We start from the raw sequence: 20,005 nt of genomic DNA on the forward strand, positions 1-20,005 counted from the left end.
GGATTTTTTTGGCAGTGCTGGGGCCTTTTTGTTGTACTGGTCACTGCTCCTTGCACAGAGGGATATGGACACAGATCCCAGGTGGGAAATCTCTCATTTTCTGTTATATCAGTGTATCCCAGAATTCCAGAATTTTTTGGCTTGGAAGGAACCTTAAAGACCATTCAGTTCCACTCCTGGCAAGGGCAGGAACACCTTCCACTGGAAAAATCAGGTGTTCCTTCCAGGGCAGGAATACCTTCCACTAGAAAAATCAGTCAGGGAGTTGTGGAGAGCAAGAAGAAAAAAAGGAAGAGAGAAACAACACTGAAAAAATCGGAATGGTAAAACATTCCTAATTTCCAAGTAAAACGTTTTCCTTAGAGAAAATGGGCAGAGGATTGTGAAACAAAGAAACCCCGGACCCCTGCAAGATGAAACAGCGTGAAAAATGTTCTTAATGCACCCACATTCTCTGGAGCTTCCCCCTGCTTCCCCCTCTGGGTCAAGATTTGGATCTAAGTCAATAACAAAATGCAACTGTTGAATGTCAAGGAGGGGGAAATGGGAGCGTTCCTTGGGTAATTCACAAAGCAGCTGCTGCTGCTGCTGCTGGGTTGTGTTACTCAGGAAGAGATGCTGCTCCCCTTGGGAGGGAGAGACAAATTTCTGCTAATTTGGTGTTGTAGGGGCAGCATTTGTGAGCCCAGCAGACAGCAAAGAGGACACGAGGACTGAGGCAAACACTCCTGACAGTTTAGATATAAATGTGCAGCTAAATGGACCCAAATCCTCTGTCTAAAAGGAGGAAAGTCAAGAGAGAGCTAACAGTGAGTTATTTAAATCATTCTTTAAACACAGTTGGAGGGCCTGAGCTATTTTTACCTGTCTTGAAGCTCTCCAAGATTAATAAATAATTAAAAATTGTTGCAGACATCTTTTCATGAAAAATCCTCTCTTTAGGATTTTTCCTCTTGAGAAGCTGAGAGGCCTCAGGAACAAAATGTAAACAATGGTTATCTGCTGCTGTGGAATGCAACAAGTAGATCTTTGATTAGCCCATCTGAAATGTTTATAATTAATAACCAATCACAGCCCAGCTGGCTCAGACAGAGAGTCCAAGACAGCTGCCTTTGTTATCATTCCTTCCTATTCTATTCTTAGCCAGCCTTCTGATGAAACCTTTTCTTCCATTCTTTTAGTATAGTTTCAATGTAATATATATCATAAAATAATAAATCAAACCTTCTGAAACATGGAGTCAGATTCTTCATCTCTTCCCTCATCCAAGAACCCCCTGTGAACACCGTCACAAAAAAATAAATATAAATAATATAAAATAAATACTAATAAATAATTTAAAAAGATGGACTATCCTGGTTCTTTATGGTTGCAGCTGATTCATAAATCAAGTGCTGGTGGCAGAAAGCTCCAGCCTCTTTTGCCCTCTGCCCACTTCAACGCTGGGGAGTCATCCCCTCCATTAACGCCCTGAAATTTCTGAGGAATGATGTGGAACAGGAGTCCCAGCAACTCCTCCTTTGTTTATGGCCAGAAACTCTCTGGCTGCTGAACAGAACATGAAAAGCAGCTCCTTTCCTATTACTGTCAAACAAACCTCACCTCCCCGCTGGCACCCCGTGGGATTTGTCACCGGCAGGAAGCTCAAAGCCTGCCCTGTGAGCACAGAACCTCCAGTCACTTCAGGGGGAGGAACAGAACCCTTTCATCATGCTCCGTTTTCTCCACTGCTTTATTTCACTTAAAACATCACTCACTACCAAATGGTCTTTGTCAGGAGGAGCTGGCGAAACGCTGGAGGCGCTTTTCGAGGCCGCCTGGATGGGAAATCTCAAAGCTGTTGTCTGCACTGAAAGAAAATATTGCATTTGATCTTTTTATGATTGCTGCAGACATGATGTATGTCTGCATTCCTCAGCCTGAGGAATTCTCCCTGTTTGGGTTTCTCTGCCTTTCAGTGACAGGAAGTAGCACTTCAGCCTCATTTTGCAGGATTGTCTGGGAATTAACCACAACATAACAGTAATGTACATTTTCTTTCTGTGCTTCACAGAGGTCGGTTTTTATCAGCCATTTCTTGTGGTTTTCTCGTTGGCAAGTGGCAGATTGTCTCAGTGATAGCTGTGGCTATTGCATTTCAGCTGGGTTTGTATTTAAAAGTGGATTTCTTCTGGTGGCTCCTTCCTAAGGGATGTCCTGCTCTGAGATTCCCGTGCCATAAATCAGCATTTCCCTCCTGCAGCTGTACAAAGGTGGCACTGCCCTGGTCACCTCTGCCCTGCCCCTGAGATTTTGTGTCACTCAGAGAGAAAGGACAGACAGAATGTTACATTAACCCTGTGGATTCCTGGTGTGGAATTGTGGAATCATGGAATGGTTTGGGCTGGAAGGAACCTTAAAGGTCCTCCAGTTCCATGGGCAGGGAAGGTTGGACACCACTGTCCCCAGTGCCCAGCCTGGCCTTGGGCACTGCCAGGGATGCAGGGGCAGCCCCAGCTGCTCTGGGAATTCCATCCCAGCCCTGCCCACCCTGCCAGGGAACCATTCCTCATTCCCAAGATCCCATCTAATCCTACTTTGAAGCCATTCCCTGGGTGCTGTCCCTGCAGGCCTTGTCCCCAGTCCCTCTGCAGCTCTCCTGGAGCCCCTGCAGGCCCTGCCAGGGCCTCTGAGCTCTCCCTGCAGCTTCTCCTCTCCAGACTCTTGGGAATGGCACAGAATGACCAGGGTGGGAAGAGCCCCCAGGGTCACCCAGTGCCACCCCAGCCCCACCAGCATCCCCCAATCCCTGTCCCCAAGGCCACATCCAGACTGCTCTGGGACAATTCCAGGGACTCCAAACCTCCCTGGGCAGCTCAGCCCAAGGCCTGACCACTCTGCCAGGGAAATTTTCTGTCCCAATCTCCAACCTGAGCCTGCCCTGGTGCCATTTGAGGCCATTTCCTGTCCTCCTTTCCCTTGGGACAGGGCGGGAGACACCAAACCCCATCTCAGTGGATCTGCCAGATCTTTCCCCTTGGAAAAGGGGATTTATTGATTCTGCTGCCTGTGGAATAACTTGGTGCAATAACACACAGTGCAGAATTCAACAATATGAGTATTTTTTGTGGCTGTTGGGCCACATCTGCTATGACTCTGTTGATTGTCACTTTTTCACAGTTCCCAAATTAATGCCACATCAGAGACTCCAAAGTCAACAGCACAATTATTGAACAAAACCATGTGAGATTGTGAGGAAAATTAAAGGCAAACTCTGGCAGTCAGAAGTTTTGTGTTTTTGTGATTATCCTCCAACAGTTACTGTTGTCTTCTTGTAAATCTTATTAAGAATATTCAGGGATGTTTTGCTTTATTTTTGTCACTAAAAAGCAGCACATTAAATGCACAAAGAACCCTTAGTTTTTCTCCCTTCTGCTGACACGAGGAGCTCAGGACTTGGTGATGTGGGTGAGAAATTATCAGGATTTTATTTTAAAAGTGTTTCCACCAGAAGGACAGAGTGGAATGCCAGACCCCACTGAATGTCACTTAATTCTGAATTTGTGCAGGGCTGTGTGGTCAGAGAAAAGGCAAGAGAAACTCAGAGACCCACGGAGAGGTTGGAGCATCCAGCAGATCAGAGAATCCCAGAATCTCTGATGTTGGGAAAGATTTCCAATGTCACAGAGCACCAGCTGTGCCCACGGGCACCTTGTCCCCAGCCCAGAGCACTCAGTGCCACCTGCAGGGGACACCTGCAGGGCTGGGCACTGCAAAGCTCCCTGGGCAGCCCCTGCCAAGGCCTGAGCTCCCTTGCCATGGGCAAATTGCTGTTGCTGTCCAAGCTGAGCCTGCCCTGGCCCAGCCTGAGGCCGTTCCCTCTGCTCCTGTCCCTGTGCCCTGGGAGCAGAGCCCGACCCCCCCGGCTGTGCCCTCCTGGCAGGGACTTGTGCAGAGCCACAAGGGCCCCTGAGCCTCCTTTGCTCCAGCCCCAGCCCCTGCCCAGCTCCCTCAGGGATTCTGCAGCCCCTGCCCAGCTCCCTCAGGGATTCTCCAGCCCCTGCCCAGCTCCCTCAGGGATTCTGCAGCCCCTGCCCAGCTCCCTCAGGGATTCTCCAGCCCCTGCCCAGCTCCGTTCCCTGCCCTGGACACGCTCCAGCCCCTCCAGGGCTCTCCTGCAGGAGCAGAACTGGGCCCAGCCCTCAGGGGTCTCTCAGAGCCAGCACAGAGGGACAATCCTATTGTGGTTATGGTCCCCTGAATGGGGAATAATTGGTATTGACTCTGTGATTGCAAAAGGCTGGTCAATTGTTTCATTAAGTTATATTATTCTACTATATTACACTATCTCACTAAGAAGTTTATTACCCTTACTGGCAGTCTGATACAGCTCTGACCTAACTGGCCAATCCCTCTAAACACCATCCAGTGTCTAATTAAGAAATCACTCTTTGGTAAATAATCTCCATAACACATTCTACATGTACACAACAACAGGTGTAACAAATGGAGATAAGAATTGTTTCTCATTCTCTTCTCTGAACTTTCTCACAGCTTCCCAGGAAAATCCTGGCAGAGAACTGTGTCTCTGTCTGTTCAGAGGATCTGTGATCACCACACAATCCCTGCCCTGCTCCTGCTGCACACACAATTCCTCATCCAGCCCAGCTGCCAGGGGCCTCTTGTCCCCCTGGGCACCCCTGGGCTCGTGTCCAGCCCCTGTCCCCAGCACCCCCAGGGCCTTTCCCAGCCCCTCTGCCCAGCCTGGAGCTCCCTGGGGTTGTGGTGGCCTCACCCCATGGGTCCAGCCTGTCCTGGTCCATCCCAGATGCCCTGGCCATATTCCAGCCTTTTCTTCAGGAATGGATTTACCCCCTTACAGATTTTATTTTTCACCTGAGGCACTTTGAATGTCGCTGGCAAATTTAATGGGGGGATTTGGCTGCCTGCAGGGTACAGGTGTCACCTTGGGACAGTTGGGTTGTGGTGGGTGAAAATGCTGGCTCAGTGCTCAGCAAGAGCCAAAAATTCATGAACAGAGCATTTTTTGTACCCTTTATAACTCATGGACGTACATCCTTATAGACAGGAAGAATAGAATAATAGAATAGAATAGAATAGAATAGAATAGAATATGATAGAATAGAATATATAAGTGATATAATATAAATAAATTATGCTATAATATAGAAATAGAATATAATTGAATTGAATTTGATAGAATATGATAGAATATGTAACTGATACAATATAAATAAATGTAATTTATTTAAATTATATTTAAATAAATACAAATATATATATTTATTTATATATATATAAATAATTTATATTTATATACATATAGAAATAAAATAGACGAGACTAGACTAGAATAGAATATAAAAATAATATAATATGCTATAACATAATATAGGAATATAATATAATAGTATAATATAATATAATATGATATAATATAATATTATATTATATTATATTATATTATATTATATTAACAATAAATATAGCAGACACTGCTTTGGGCATCACTTCTCGAATCCAGCAGAATTAAAGGAAAGAGCAGAGACTGAAGTGATCCCTGCAGAAATGAAGATTAAGATAGAAATTTCCCTAAGTTTGGGAAAATGGACAAATGGGGTAGGGAAGGGTCACGAAGGGTGCCTATAAAATCCTGAATAGCACGGAGAAGGCAGATAGGGAAAGCTGAAATCTTCTTTCCCAAAACACAAGCAGTGGGGGGTGCCTGGTGGGATTATAAAGCCAAAAAACCAAAGGAAAGAGCTTTTCCCAGCAGTAGGGAATTGGTTCCTGGAGCTTTATTGCCTCAAGATGTCCTGGAGGCCAAAAGGAGAAACGTTTTCCAGAAGGGTTGGGACAGGGATAGCCCCAGTGGATGCAAACTGGGACAAGAGCATCACTTTGTTCTCTGCTTTTGGCTTTTCCCCGGAGTCTCTGTCCTGGCGGGACACTGGGATGGATTCTGTCCCTTCCCATAGCGAATTGCTGCTCCTCTCTGCTTTGGGAAGCTGCCAGATGATGTTTCCTCGGCCCTGATGCTTCTGCTGCTCTCTCTCTCTCTCTTCAAGCTCTGTCCCCACCAAAGGTGTGGGATGTGCCTGGCAGCCACAAACTGGGACTGGGTGGGAGTTCCACTTCCTGAATGGAGAGGATCGTGAATGTGTGAAAAACAGCTTCAGTCTCCTGTGAAAATGTAAAAAGTTTAATAAAGGACAACGGGAGACAAGGACCACAGAGCAAAGGTTGTTCCTCAGCCAAGAGCACCCTGTTATCCTTGGGGATGCCCCTTAAATACCTTTTCATTACATCAGCCCTTTGCATATTCACAGACCCTTTAATTACATCATCCCTTTGTATATTCACAGACCCTTATGCACAGTAAACTTTTCCCCAAACCAGTTTACATGTTCCAAGAACTATTTAGCTTCTCTTCTTCTTGGGCTCACTTTTTTAGAGCATGTGTATTCCTTGGGAGTGGTTTTAGTCCTTTTTTATCATCATCATCTTCAGTCTTTGGGCCCTGGCCCACGCTGCCTTCAGAGGGTGAATGCTGCTGGCTGGCAGATCTGTCCAGGTGTGCTCATCCTGTGTTCATTGGGTGTTATCCCACCCAAGCAGGCATTTTAACACAAGCACACTGATATCAGCTGTTTCACTAAGCTTAATTAACAACAGAAATAAAAACATATCTTTATAACAAAGTTACTTTAACACCACACTATAAAATCCATTTTAATATTTGCAAAAAGCCAATATTATAATCTGTATCTATAAGAAATGGTTTGGGTTGGAAGGGACATTAAAATCATCTCATTGCCATGGGCAGGGACACCTTCTGCTATCACAGGTTGCTCCAAGCCCCATCCAGCCTGGCCTTGGACTCTTCCAGGGAGGGAATATCCATGATTTCTCTGGGAATCCTGTGCCAGAGCCTGCCCACCCTCACAGGAATTACCCTGTACAAATCCCCAGCTCTGCTCTAAGCTCTCTGACCCTGTGACTTAAGGCCAGGCTTAACAACTGCTCAACACTTTTATTATTTCAGTCTTAAGGAGCCTTTCTGGGGCAAATCCTTTCTGGGTCTGCAAGTTTGACTAAGCCATGATGAGTTTTTAAGGGAAAAGGACTGCCACTGTGTCATACTCCTTCAACTGCACATAATTTAAAATCCAATGGGGTTTAAAAGAAAAACATGACCTGTTTAGTGGATTTTAGTGGCATTTCAGGACCTTAAGATCTTGATCATCCATCTTAAAACCAAGTAGTGTTTTATTTCTCCCTTATAATCCTCCAGATGTGGCTCAGTGTGCATCTTACACAGATTTTTTAACTCCTTAATTTAATTTTTTTTTTTAAAGAGTAAAGACAAATGAATATTTGGGTTAAAATTCTTGGTGTGCACGGCTTGGATTTGGTGCTTCACCACTTCTCTGCAGCCAAGAAAATTTTTAAGAAGCTCTTGTAAGGCTTGCAGGAAATGTATGTGATCTTTAAATGTCAGGTCTGGAGGGAGTTGAGAAATATTGCAATTGTTTTTGGGTTTGGACTTGTGTGATTCATGACGTGAATGGGGGTTTGTGCCTTTTCCTGCTCTTCCCAGGATCCTTTTGCAATTTCTCTGCAATAAAATTCTCCTCTTTGGATCATCCTGGTGTTGTTTTAAGGCAAAACCAAATCATTAAATACAGGATTGTAACTGAGGAGACAGAGAGGAAGCTAAGCAGGGAATAGGAGCAGAAAAGCTGATTTTTCCCAGGTTTTTCATGAGGAATTCACTGTGAGAATTGGAGCAAAGCCAGTACAGGATCCTCTGGATGCTCTTATGGCTGTAGGGAGAGCAGATCCCAAAATCAATGGGAGAGCCCTTCAGCACCATCCAGTGCCACCATCATCATCATCATCACCCCAAACCCTGTCCCCAAGGGCACATCCAGACACCTCTGGGACACTCCCAGGGACACCAAGGCAACTCCAGTGGTGCCTTGTGCAGGCTGGCCCAGAGCAGAGGCTGGGCAGAGCTACAGAATAAAGCAGGGATTGATTCAAAGCATCTCCTCCATGGATGCACCTTGGGCAGCACCAGAGCCCAGCCAGGGCTGCACCCAAGATGAACCAAAATGGCCCCAAAATGCACGGCCGGGCACGGGCTCTGTCCCTGGGATCAGTTCTGCTCCATTTGCATCTTGCAGTTCATTGTCCCATCCCAGCTTTAGCCCCTGCAGTCCCACCCTGCTTGTTTTTCTCTCTCCAGCCCACGGGGTTTGTGCTCTGGGGCTGAGATTTGGATCATTTGTCCTTGGTGCCCAGCTGGAGCAGGAATTGTTTTGTCTCCCTGCTCTGTGCACAGAGCTCAGCATCCCAGAATGTGAACCCAGACCCACACACTAAAGCAGCACAGAATCCAAAAAAATCATAAAATCTAAACCTGAGGCATCACCACCACCTCCCTGAGCAGCTTCCAGTGCCCTTTGGGGAGGAACAAGAGCCCTTGGAACACCTTTTGTGGTGCAGCAGCGTGGTGTGAATCACCCATTACACATCGCTGTTTGCTCCCATCAAATATCCATGATGCAAGAAGGGTCACAGCCGATATTTCCTTATCTTTGGGTTTGTTTGAAGACCAAACCACAGCCGTGTTGGGATAAAACAACTGAGGTTTGATAGCGCTGTTAACTCCTCTCCCAGCTCACCACGAAAACCTCAGGGCTGATACACTCCTGCAGAGGAATTAAAACAATTCCTTGGCTCTCACTGAGAGGTGGAAAGGAGCTGCAAAGCCACGCTGGAAGATTTTCCCAGGGGGTTGAATCTGCTTGGAAGAAAACCCAGCTGCAGTTTTCAAACGTGTGCCCAAAGAAAATCAACATTTCAAGTGCCTGATTGCCTTGGGCACCTTGGAGAACCCAAACCAAAGGTGATATCATGGGTAATTCTCCCAACATCACTGCAGAGCCAAAGAAATGTCTTAAAGGCAGGAGTTTTACAGCTTTTCCCCTGTAAGGATAATTTTTATTACGCTTCTGACTGATTTATAGAGAATTGTATCAAGGGAATAAGACAGGGGATGTGTGTTGAGACTTTACTGCAAATTCACCTGGATATTAGATGAAATATATCTGGGACATCCTGCAGCACTGCTCTGGGATGCTGCTCCTTCCCAGATATTTGGGACATTCAAGGGCTCATGGATTTGCAGGAGATGGTGCCTTGAGCCTCTCACTGCCCAACCTGGGCAGGGCTCAGTGCCAGGTGAGGAAGGGTTTTCCAGCCCAGGGAAGTGGTGGAATCGCCATCCCTGGGTGTCAGGAAAATTCATCCACACACACCAAAGGTTTATGGCCAAAAAGGAGACAGAGGAGTCCTTTGGCTTTATTCCAATAAAGGGAGAGGCCATGGGCCATTCCCCTGGGATCTCTCCAGTTTTTGGAGGATGCAGCCTCCTTTTTATCCCAATTTCCCAGCCACATTTCCCTTCTCTCTTTCCCCATTCCTGAGGCACTTGAGAGGTTCAGACTTCCCAAAACACCTGATACCAGAGATTCCCCTCTAATGTACAACCCTCCCTTTTCATTTTGAATTCTTATGGAATTTAGGGGTTTTTCTTCCCCATTGTTTCTTTCATCTCTCAGTGTCTAATTTCATTTATCAGCAAACCCAAAGTTCATTAGTAAAAGCAAATCTCTTTTTCCATTCATCAATCAGTGGAATCCTTCCCATTGTTTCTTTTATCTCCCAGTACTGGTTTTATTTACCAGCAGACCCACAGCTTGTTGGGAAAGACAAATCTGCCATTCCTCTCATATAAATACATGTATATGTTTATAGAAATGTATATATACACACATATATATATGCATGTGTATATATACATATGTATTTTTATATATAAATACAAAAATATATTTAGTAGACCCACAGCTTGTTTGTAAAGACAAATCCACTATTCCTCTCATGGGGGGATTTAAGGCCATGCAGATGTGGCACTTGGGGACAGGGGTTAGTGGTGGCCTGGCAGTGCTGGAGAATGGTTGGACTTGATGATCTTGGAGGGTTTTTCCAATGAAATCATTCCAGGATTCCATTGCATTTCCATGGTGCACATGCCTAGAGCTCTGCATGAATCACAAATCAACCACTTAAGGGGTTTTTGCTTTTCATTCTGTGAGAGGTTTTAGTGTGAGTTCTGGAGGATTTGGGCACTCTGGATGTTCACCTGGCATTGAGCACTGCAGGCTTTGTCCAGCTGGGCTGGATGAGGAATTGTGTGTGCAGCAGGAGCAGGGCAGGGATTGTCCCTCTGTGCTGGGGTCCCTCCAGGGCTGGGCCCAGTTCTGGCCCTGCAGGAGAGCCCTGGAGGGGCTGGAGCGTGTCCAGGGCAGGGAACGGAGCTGGGCAGGGGCTGGAGAATCCCTGAGGGAGCTGGGCAGGGGCTGGAGAATCCCTGAGGGAGCTGGGCAGGGGCTGCAGAATCCCTGAGGGAGCTGGGCAGGGGCTGGAGAATCCCTGAGGGAGCTGGGCAGGGGCTGGAGAATCCCTGAGGGAGCTGGGCAGGGGCTGCAGAATCCCTGAGGGAGCTGGGCAGGGGCTGCAGAATCCCTGAGGGAGCTGGGCAGGGGCTGAGGCTGGAGCAAAGGAGGCTCAGGGGCCCTTGTGGCTCTGCACAAGTCCCTGCCAGGAGGGCACAGCCGGGGGGGTCGGGCTCTGCTCCCAGGGCACAGGGACAGGAGCAGAGGGAACGGCCTCAGGCTGGGCCAGGGCAGGCTCAGGTTGGAGATTGGGACAGAAAATTTCCCTGGCAGAGTGGTCAGGCCTTGGGCTGAGCTGCCCAGGGAGGTTTGGAGTCCCTGGAATTGTCCCAGAGCAGTCTGGATGTGGCCTTGGGGACAGGGACTGGGCTGATGCTGGTGGGGCTGGGTGATCCTAAAGGGCTCTTCCAACCCCAATAACTCTGTAATTCTCTGCTTTCAACATCTCCCAGGGCTCTGTTGCCCTTTTCTGTCCTGTCAGATGGTGCTGTGCTTTTCAGGCTATCACTGGCAGCAGCTCTGACCTTGAGACTGTAAAACCTGAACTTCTTCAGCCTGAGCTGAAAGAAATAAAAGCCCTGACCAACTTTTGAAGTAGCAGCAGCCACTCCTTTGGCCCACCCAGTGTTTCAAGCCTGCAGAGCACCACGCTGAACATGTGTCAGGATGAGGAAAAGCCACTCTGGCCTGAGCTCCTCTTCCTGTGCTGAGGTTTCCATCTGTTTCCACTCCTTCTGCAGGAATGTGGGCACCACGCCTTCTGAATGTTTGAAGACAACTGCAGGCTTCCACTCTGAAGAGTAAAAACCTCCTTGATGCGAAGATCTTTGATGACATGTGAAGGTTTTCTGTGTCCTCTGCTATCAGCTCTGCACATGGATTTAGCTGCCACCTGTGGTGGCGTTCACAGGGGTCCCAGGACAAGGGAAGAGATGAGAATCTTGACTCCATGCTTCAGAAGGCTGATTTATTATTTTATAATATATATTATATGAAAAGAAAATGGCCTATTAAAACTATACTAAAAGAATAGAAGAAAGGATTTCATCAGAAGGCTTGAAAGGAATAGAATGGAATGATAACAAAATCTTGTGACTGAGCAGAGCGTCCAAGCCAGCTGGACTGTGACTGGCCATTAATTAAAAACAACCACATGAGACCAATCCCAGATGCACCTGTTGCAGGATAATTATTGCTATAATTATCCTGCTACAGGATAATGATAACAATGATTATCCTGTTATATAATAATTATATAATACATAGTATAATAATTATATTCATAATATAATTGTATAATAATTGTATAATAATTGTATAATAATTGTATAATAATTTATTAGGCACAGCAGCAGATAATCATTGTTTACATTTTGTTCCTGAGGCCTCCTGGCTTCTCAGGAGAAAAAATCCTGGCAAAGGGATTTTTCAGAAAATATCATGGCTACAGCCACCCTGACTGGGGCATCCTCCTTCCCAGGGCAGCTGTGCAGAGCTCTGCATCCCAGAGCTGAGGGGAACAGCAGGAAGGGGCAGGGAATGGGGTCAGGACCACACCTGCAGTCCTGGTGTTGAGCTGACAGCAAGAAACCCACGAGGAGATGTTGTCTCACATATCAAGAGTTCTGTTATAATTATGGGGCAAGGATTCCATATCAGCAGAGTTTTGTACCTCCTTGATGTTTCTCACAGGCAGTTCCTCTAAGCACTGACTGTTCCTGGTCAGCAGCCATCTGGCCCCAGTGCCCACCAATCCACTCTTTTACACCACTGTTCTATTGGCTACAGGTGTGGCCTGTTAACATCAGGCCTGCTCCTCATCTTTAGTAATTGGCTCAGCTGCAGTTCTTTGGGGGATAAGATTACATTCTGTACCACCTTCACTTACCCATCCTGTATCCCCCTACAAGGAGATGGCAAAGGGGCAGCAGGATTTGTGTTTGGGCAGCAGGAGCTGGGCTGGTTTAGGGAGGTGGATCTCTGACTCGTCAGGATGGGGATTAATTTGTGTTTGCAAGTGAGATTGTCCTGGGAGAATCACACAGAATTATAGAGACATCAAGGGGGGAGAGCCCTTCAGGACCATCCAGTGCCATCACCCCAATCCCTGTCCCCAAGGCCACATCCAGACTGCTCTGGGACAATTCCAGGGACTCCAAACCTCCCTGGGCAGCTCAGCCCAAGGCCTGACCACTCTGCCAGGGAAATTTTGCTTCCAATCTCTATTCTGAACCTTTAGAAGATTATCTGGTTACCTGTTACCTCTTAAATAAAGACCAGAAACTCAAAGAAAACTTGAGCAGCACAGCAGCAGCTCTCACCTCAAGCCCAGCACTGATTTAGCCCAGGATCTGCTCCAGCCAATTTTTTATCCTGTTTTATGTCCCAGCAGGTACAGAGAACTGGGCTGACAAAGGAGGGAAGGTGTGTTTGTTTTAGAAGTGCTCTGGTAAATACCACATTTAACATGACAATAAAAAAGGGATGCACTGCCCCTCTGAGGGAATAGGAACAAAATATGGGTAGGAACTCCTGACAGGGGGGGCAGTGAGGGGGGTCAGGCTCTGCTCCCCTGTCCCAAGGGAAAGGAGGAGAGGAAATGGCCTCAAATGGCACCAGGGGAGGCTCAGGGTGGAGACTGGGACAGAAAATTTCCCTGGCAGAGTGGTCAGGCCTTGGGCTGAGCTGCCCAGGAAGGTTTGGAGGCCCTGGAATTGTCCCAGAGCAGTCTGGATGTGGCCTTGGGGACAGGGATTGGGGTGATGCTGGTGGGGCTGGGGTGGCACTGGGTGATCCTGGGGCTCTTCCCACCCTGGTGATTCCATGCAATCAAAGCCAAAGGCTCCTGCACACCCACCCCATAAATATTGAGGCTGCTCCAACTCACAATTCCTCTGCTGCCAGACTCAGCACCTTGAGGGCTGTGAGGAGTCTCCAGGATGGTCCCTCCCAGCCAAAGGTCAGGGTCCTACACAGTCCAAGGGATGAGGTGAAGTTCAGGTGAGCTTTGGAGCTGGATGTGGCCCTTGGGGACAGATTTCGGGGTGATGCTGGTGGCACTGGGGTGGCACTGGGTGATCCTGGAGGGCTCTTCCCATCTTGGTGATTCCAGAATCCTGGGATTCCCTGTTCCACAATGGCTGCTGTGGCTCCCAAACCACAGCACTTCCAGAGTTCAAAGGCAGGGAGTCTCCTTTCCATGCTCCCTTTGCTTTTCCCTAAGCTTCAGGGCAGAGGCAGAAACCAGCCAGGCCCATTCCCATTCCCATACTTGGGAAGGAGCTGTGGTTGTTGGGCAACAAAAGCTGGAAACACAAAAGATAGGGAGGGCTCCCAGCCCGCTTGGTAAACCCAGCACAGGTGGTGGAAATCAAACCTGAGCAAACATCCCCAGTCAGTGCTGAGGATTCCATTGTAGGAACATTTGCTGTAGGTGGTTCACACAGCTCCTGGCGTTTGCTTGGCAAACAACCCGCTCTGGAACAAAAGGAAAAGGCTGCCCACGAATGATTGGGCATTAATTAACCTCACAGATAATGTTATCAGCCTTACTTTTTCTGCCATTATGAACTTTCATGCCTTTCTCAGTTTTAATCTCAACGTTGACACTGCTTCAGGAGCTCCAGGGTTTCAAGGTGGGATTTTCTCAGCCTGCAGGGTTTTGGAGACTCCTCAGCAGCTTCCCTTTGTCCCCAAGGCTGCATTTTGCAAAGGAGGAAGAGTTTAGTTGGTCAGGTTGATGCCTCAGGTTTGAGCTTTTCTATTTTTCAGGTTCTGTGCTACTTTAGTCTGTGGGTCTGGGCTTCATATTCTGGGATGGTGAGCTCTGTGCACAGAGCAGGGAGACAAAACAATTCCTGCTCCAGCTGGGCACCAAGGACAAATGATCCAAATCTCAGCCCCAGAGCACAAACCCCGTGGGCTGGAGAGAGAAAAACAAGCAGGGTGGGACTGCAGGGGCTAAAGCTGGAATGGGACAATGAACTGCAAGATGCAAATGGAGCAGAACTGATCCCAGGGACAGAGCCCATGCCCGGCCGTGCATTTTGGGGCCATTTTGGTTCATCTTGGGTGCAGCCCTGGCTGGGCTCTGGTGCTGCCCAAGGTGCATCCATGGAGGAGATGCTTTGAATCAATCCCTGCTTTATTCTGTAGCTCTGCCCAGCCTCTGCTCTGGGGCAGCCTGCACAAGGCATCAAGGCAGCAAACTGGGCACTCCCTGATTTTTCTTCATGGATTTTGTGCAGCCTTTTAGTATTTGTATGTCTCAGCTTTCCTTTGGAATACTGGAAAACTCCATTCTGAGGACTGTAGAATTACCCACAGGGAAATAAATGTATTGCAGATGGATATTTCTTTCTGTGAGTAGGTTTTATTCAAGGAAGGAATACAAATTTTGCAAGATCCCACCAGCATCACCCCAATCCCTGTCCCCAAGGCCACATCCAGACTGCTCTGGGACAATTCCAGGGACTCCAAACCTCCCTGGGCAGCTCAGCCCAAGGCCTGACCACTCTGAGAGGGATTTTTTTCTTATTTTATCTAATCCATTCTAATCTGAATCCCCCTGATGCTGTCACCTCTTTAGTAAAAAGAAGATGGTTTGAAATACGCCATTATTTTAGTAAAGGTACAGCAGATGTTTCAGAACATTTTAAAATCATAAACATCTTTTCCTACCCTTGGAGGTGCTGCAGTTTTGGACCTGCCTGAGGTGACAAGGTCCCCTGTAGGATCAAAACTCCAAGTCCCCCCTCCCTCTTTGCCTCCCACATCACAGGGAAGGTGCCACCCATGCCTTGGGTGCCTCCTGCTCTGACTTGTGCCACACAGTGATCCCAAAACCCACTGGATCCCACAAAATGATGCTCTGCCTTTCCAGGAACTTTGTTATCCATCTGTCAAACAGCCCAAGCTCGTGCTCACAGGGGTGAAAAGCAAGAATATTTTAATAGGAGAAACAGAGCTCCCCTGGGGATAATTCCAAGGGAATTATCAAGGGAATTATCAAGGGAAATACAGGTTGGGTATTAAGATAAAGTTATTTCCAGCAAGGGTGAGAAAGTTCTGGAATGGCTGCCCGGGGAGGTGGTGGAGTCCCCATGCCTGGGTGTGTTTAACAAAGCCTGGATGTGGCACTGGGTGCCAGGGTTCAGTTGAGGGGTTGGGGCTGGGCTGGACTCAATGGCCTTGAAGGTCTCTTCCAACCCAGGGATTCTGGGAATTCTTTGGATAATTCCTTGGGCAGTGGAACTGTCTGCCCAGGGAGGTGCTGGAGACACCACCCCTGGATGTGTCTAAAGGAAGCCTGGATGTGGCACTGAATTTAGTTGATGAGGAGGTGTTGGGTTAGGCCATAGGTTGGACTTGATGGCCTCAGAGGTCTTTTCCAATCTATTTCATTCTGGGATTCTGTGAATTCCACCTCTGCTGGCTGAGGCACTGCTGGAGCCAGAGTCTGGAGATGCCCTCACACCCTTTTATAGATGGAGAAAAACTCAGGCTCCTCAAGGCTCTTCCCCAAAGCACTTGGGCCCCCAGGCTCTGCTCCTCTCACCGATTCCTATTGTCAGGTTTGAGCTTTCTCCTGACAACACATTCACAGGAGCAAGGGTGGACACCCAAGCACAGTGGATCTCATTTTGGAGGCAGGTTCCTGCTCTGCTCCAGGGCTTGGTGCTCTGGGATTACTGAGAGCCCAAAGTGACACTGTGACACTGTGACACTGCTGGTGGCACTGCCAGTCCCGTGTCCTTGGTGTGCAGCACAAGTGCCTCAACAAATCAGTCTAGCAGCAACAACAGCCCCAAGAACCAGAACATCCACAGGGTTCCAGGAAGGTGTTGACCACCCCTGAACTCCTTAGTGGAATAAAATCCTTTTCTTTGGAAGACTTTGCTGCCACATCAGCTTTTCCTAGAAATGACATCTTAATAGTCACAAAGGGAATTTTTTGGGTGGAAATCATTATCTGACCTCACTGTTATTTCTAGAGATAACAAAAGATAAGAGAAAAGGAGGGGGGAAGAGAGCAAAGGAGGCTCAGGGGCCCTTGTGGCTCTGCACAAGTCCCTGCCAGGAGGGCACAGCCGGGGGGGTCGGGCTCTGCTCCCAGGGCACAGGGACAGGAGCAGAGGGAACGGCCTCAGGCTGGGCCAGGGCAGGCTCAGCTTGGACAGCAGCAGCAATTTGCCCATGGCAAGGGAGCTCAGGCCTTGGCAGGGGCTGCCCAGGGAGCTTTGCAGTGCCCAGCCCTGCAGGTGTCCCCTGCAGGTGGCACTGAGTGCTCTGGGCTGGGGACAAGGTGCCCATGGGGTACAGCTGGCACTGCATGGGCTGGCAGGGCTTTTCCAACCTCAATGCAAATTATTTTAGTGAATTCTTTGCATTCTGTGAATTCCCTTTTCCTGATGCTTTTCCTCTGATCCCCTGTGTGGAGAGGGCCGGGTTTGCCACAATGATCCCAAAGACATCACAGCAAACCCCGAGCCAGGAATTCCTCCAGCACTGGAACTCAGCCCTGCAGATCCCACAGGTCCTTCCTCCCTGACCCCACCCCAAACCCCCTCCCTCCAGCAGAGGTGGGGTTTGTACCCTGCACTGTTCCCTATTTTTGCCCTATTTGCCCAGCTGGTGTCAGCTCCGAGCTCTGTTTGGATTGCTCCGCAGCAAGATTTGCCTGAAAGGTTTGCATATTCCAAGAAACCACAATGATTAAGTAGACATGAAAGAAAGCATTATGATGAATAATCAGGGCATAATCAATGATCCTTTTTTGCATTATAAATGATGACGCTTGTACTCCACAGCTTTTAGGCAGAGCGTGGGTGTGACAGCTTGAAAAACAGTGTCGAGCCTGACATGAGACCTGTCAGCTCTTAAATGAGGTAATTAATGACCTGCTAAGCATGCAGATTTTAAATGTCAGGGTTTTTTTTTTTTTTCCTTTGGAAATATCTCGGGAGTAAAAAATTATTTGCAATTTATCATTCCGGGAGGAAAAACTCGGAGCGAGGACGCACGAGCACGGTGAGAAATAACAGAGTTATGGCAAAAATGCTTTGTGCTTTTAATAGAAAAATAAAAATCAAACCTCCCTCTGAGATTCCTCTCGCCCCACATCCTCTTCACATCACTTTAGAGGCTGACAACTTTATTTTTGTATACAAGGACTCGCTGGATTTTAGGATCTTGTCCTCCAGGCCAGGACCAGCTGCTTAAAACTGAGGCTCAGAAGAAAAGCAGGAATTAATTTATTCTGCCAGATGTCAGTTGCTACTCCTGCAATATCTGAATTTGTGTAGCCCCTCTCCCAGGGCTTTTGGTATGAAAAAAAGGGCAGGTTTTAGTTTTAAAGGAAGTTTTTGAGGCATAAGTTTTCAGGTGTTTGCCAACTGAGACACTGAGCTGGGCCTCACTCCCTATTGCAGCTCTGAGATGTTTTTAGCTTTTTATTTTCTTTGATACAAGATGAAAAATGGATGATTTTTTTTCTCCACAAAAAGACTTTTTAATATCTTCTTTAACTTCATGGATTAAACCCAACCCAATTCTGTAATTTTATGATTTTTATGACGTTGTGTCTGAGTGAGCAGCTGAAACTCTGACCCTGCACACCCCAAAAAAAGAAAGGCAAAAACTAAACAACAACTGAACTGTGCCAGCTCTTGGAAATCTGTACATTTAGGCTTCAGATGGCTGAAATAACCCCTGGAATAACTCCAAATTAGGGTTAATGTGTCACTGGCAGAGTGCACAAAGGCTCCCTGCATTGTGTCCGTCAAACAGCCCTGAGCTGGTGTTTGGTACAGTAAATCTCACCTTTGGGATGGGTTTGGAGCCTGAATGTTGGGAACAAACAGGGCACAGAAAAGGAACACCTCAATCTCCCTAAGGACAGCCAGGACAGAGCCAGAAGCTCAGGAGATTAGAACTGAACAAAGGCTGGGTCCCAAGTGCTGTCCCAAGGTTTTGTTTACCCCGTGCTCACATGATGAAATCTCATTTTAATGCCTTGAGAAATGAAAAGGAAGGAAAAATGTCTGAGGTGGTGTTTGGAGCACTCTGTGCCAAGAGTCCTGATCACTGAAAACCGACTTTAATCCTGGTTTAAAAATCAAAATGTTCAGTTTTGTTTACATGTCAGTCTTGTGTTGTTCATGTCACCAATAATAGCAGCTTTGCCAGCTCATTATAATCTGATTTTCATAAGGGTTGACACCCACTTCTTGCAAGGCTCCAGGGATATTTTCTCCTCAGGGAAGAAGAAAGGATGGGAATGTGCTTCTTTCATCTTTTCCCATAAGTTCTGTCTGGGAGGCAGAGCTGCCCTGGTCCATCAGGACAGTGGGATTCCTCCAGCCCAAAGCTTTTAGCACCAGCATGGAGTCAGTTTATTGGTTTGAGTCATAGAGCACAAAAAAACCCCAGCAGTAAAATAAATCACAAAAACTACGAAAGTAGAGGTGTCCCAGAAGAGACTTGATTGGCTAAAAACATTTCAGGGGAGTTGGCTTGGCTGCTAATTGTGGAAATACAGGAATTTTCAGCTGTGCCAATGCATGATATTAATTCAGTGTGAATTCCTGTCAGCTGCAGACACTTCCAAAGCTCCACTGAGGTGAATAAGAACATTCCCACTTCCTACTGCATCCAAACCTGGCATCCCAGCCCAGGGAGGAGCTGGAGCTGCTGCAGAGAGCCCAGAGGAGGCTCCAGGATGGGCAGAGGGATGGAGCAGCTCTGCTGGGAGGAAAGGCTGGCACAGCTGGGATTGTTCACCTGCACAGGAGAAGCTTTGGGCTGAGCTCAGGGTGGCCTTGCAGGGCCTGCAGGAGCCCCAGGAAAGCTGGAGAGAGACAATTTCCAGGGGATGCAGGGACAGCACCCAGGGAATGGCTGCCAGTGCCAGAGGGCAGGGCTGGGTGGGATCTTGGCAATGAGGAATTGTTCCCTGGCAGGGTGGGCAGGGCTGGCATGGAATTCCATCCCTGGATCCCTGGCAGTGCCCAAGGCTATTGGAACCCTGGTTACTGAGAATTCCAGACTTTCTGTGCTGCCAGGCACTGACCCCAAGAGAACACTGCACTGACCTGAGGGCCTGGAGAAGCTTCCAGAATTCAATAATAAAACTGAGATTAAAGGTGTGGAGTTTGGATAGAAGTGTGTGATATCACAGGGTGGGAAACTCAGAGTTTAAGGGTTTAGAATACAGGGATAGATAGAAAGCAAGATGGAGGTTTTAGGGTGGAGGCTGCTCCTTCTTCTTCTCCTTCTTCTCCATGGGTTTGGGTGGTTTTGTGTCATTGGATAAAAAATGCCCCATCCATTGTGGGCATGGATGGTTGGGTATTGGGTTAAAAGTGAAAATAATTGAGGTGTCATTTGTTAATTGGACAGTTTATCCTTCAAAGGCCTTGGAGAGAGAGACAGGGCTCCATTTTTAGTTTGTTGGAGTGAAGTGCTGCAGAACTCAGGGT

The sequence above is a fragment of the Agelaius tricolor genome, unplaced genomic scaffold, assembly GCF_023055355.1.
Source record: "Agelaius tricolor isolate 1412-34295 unplaced genomic scaffold, bAgeTri1.0.p SCAF_7, whole genome shotgun sequence".
Classification (NCBI taxonomy): Eukaryota; Metazoa; Chordata; class Aves; order Passeriformes; family Icteridae; genus Agelaius; species Agelaius tricolor.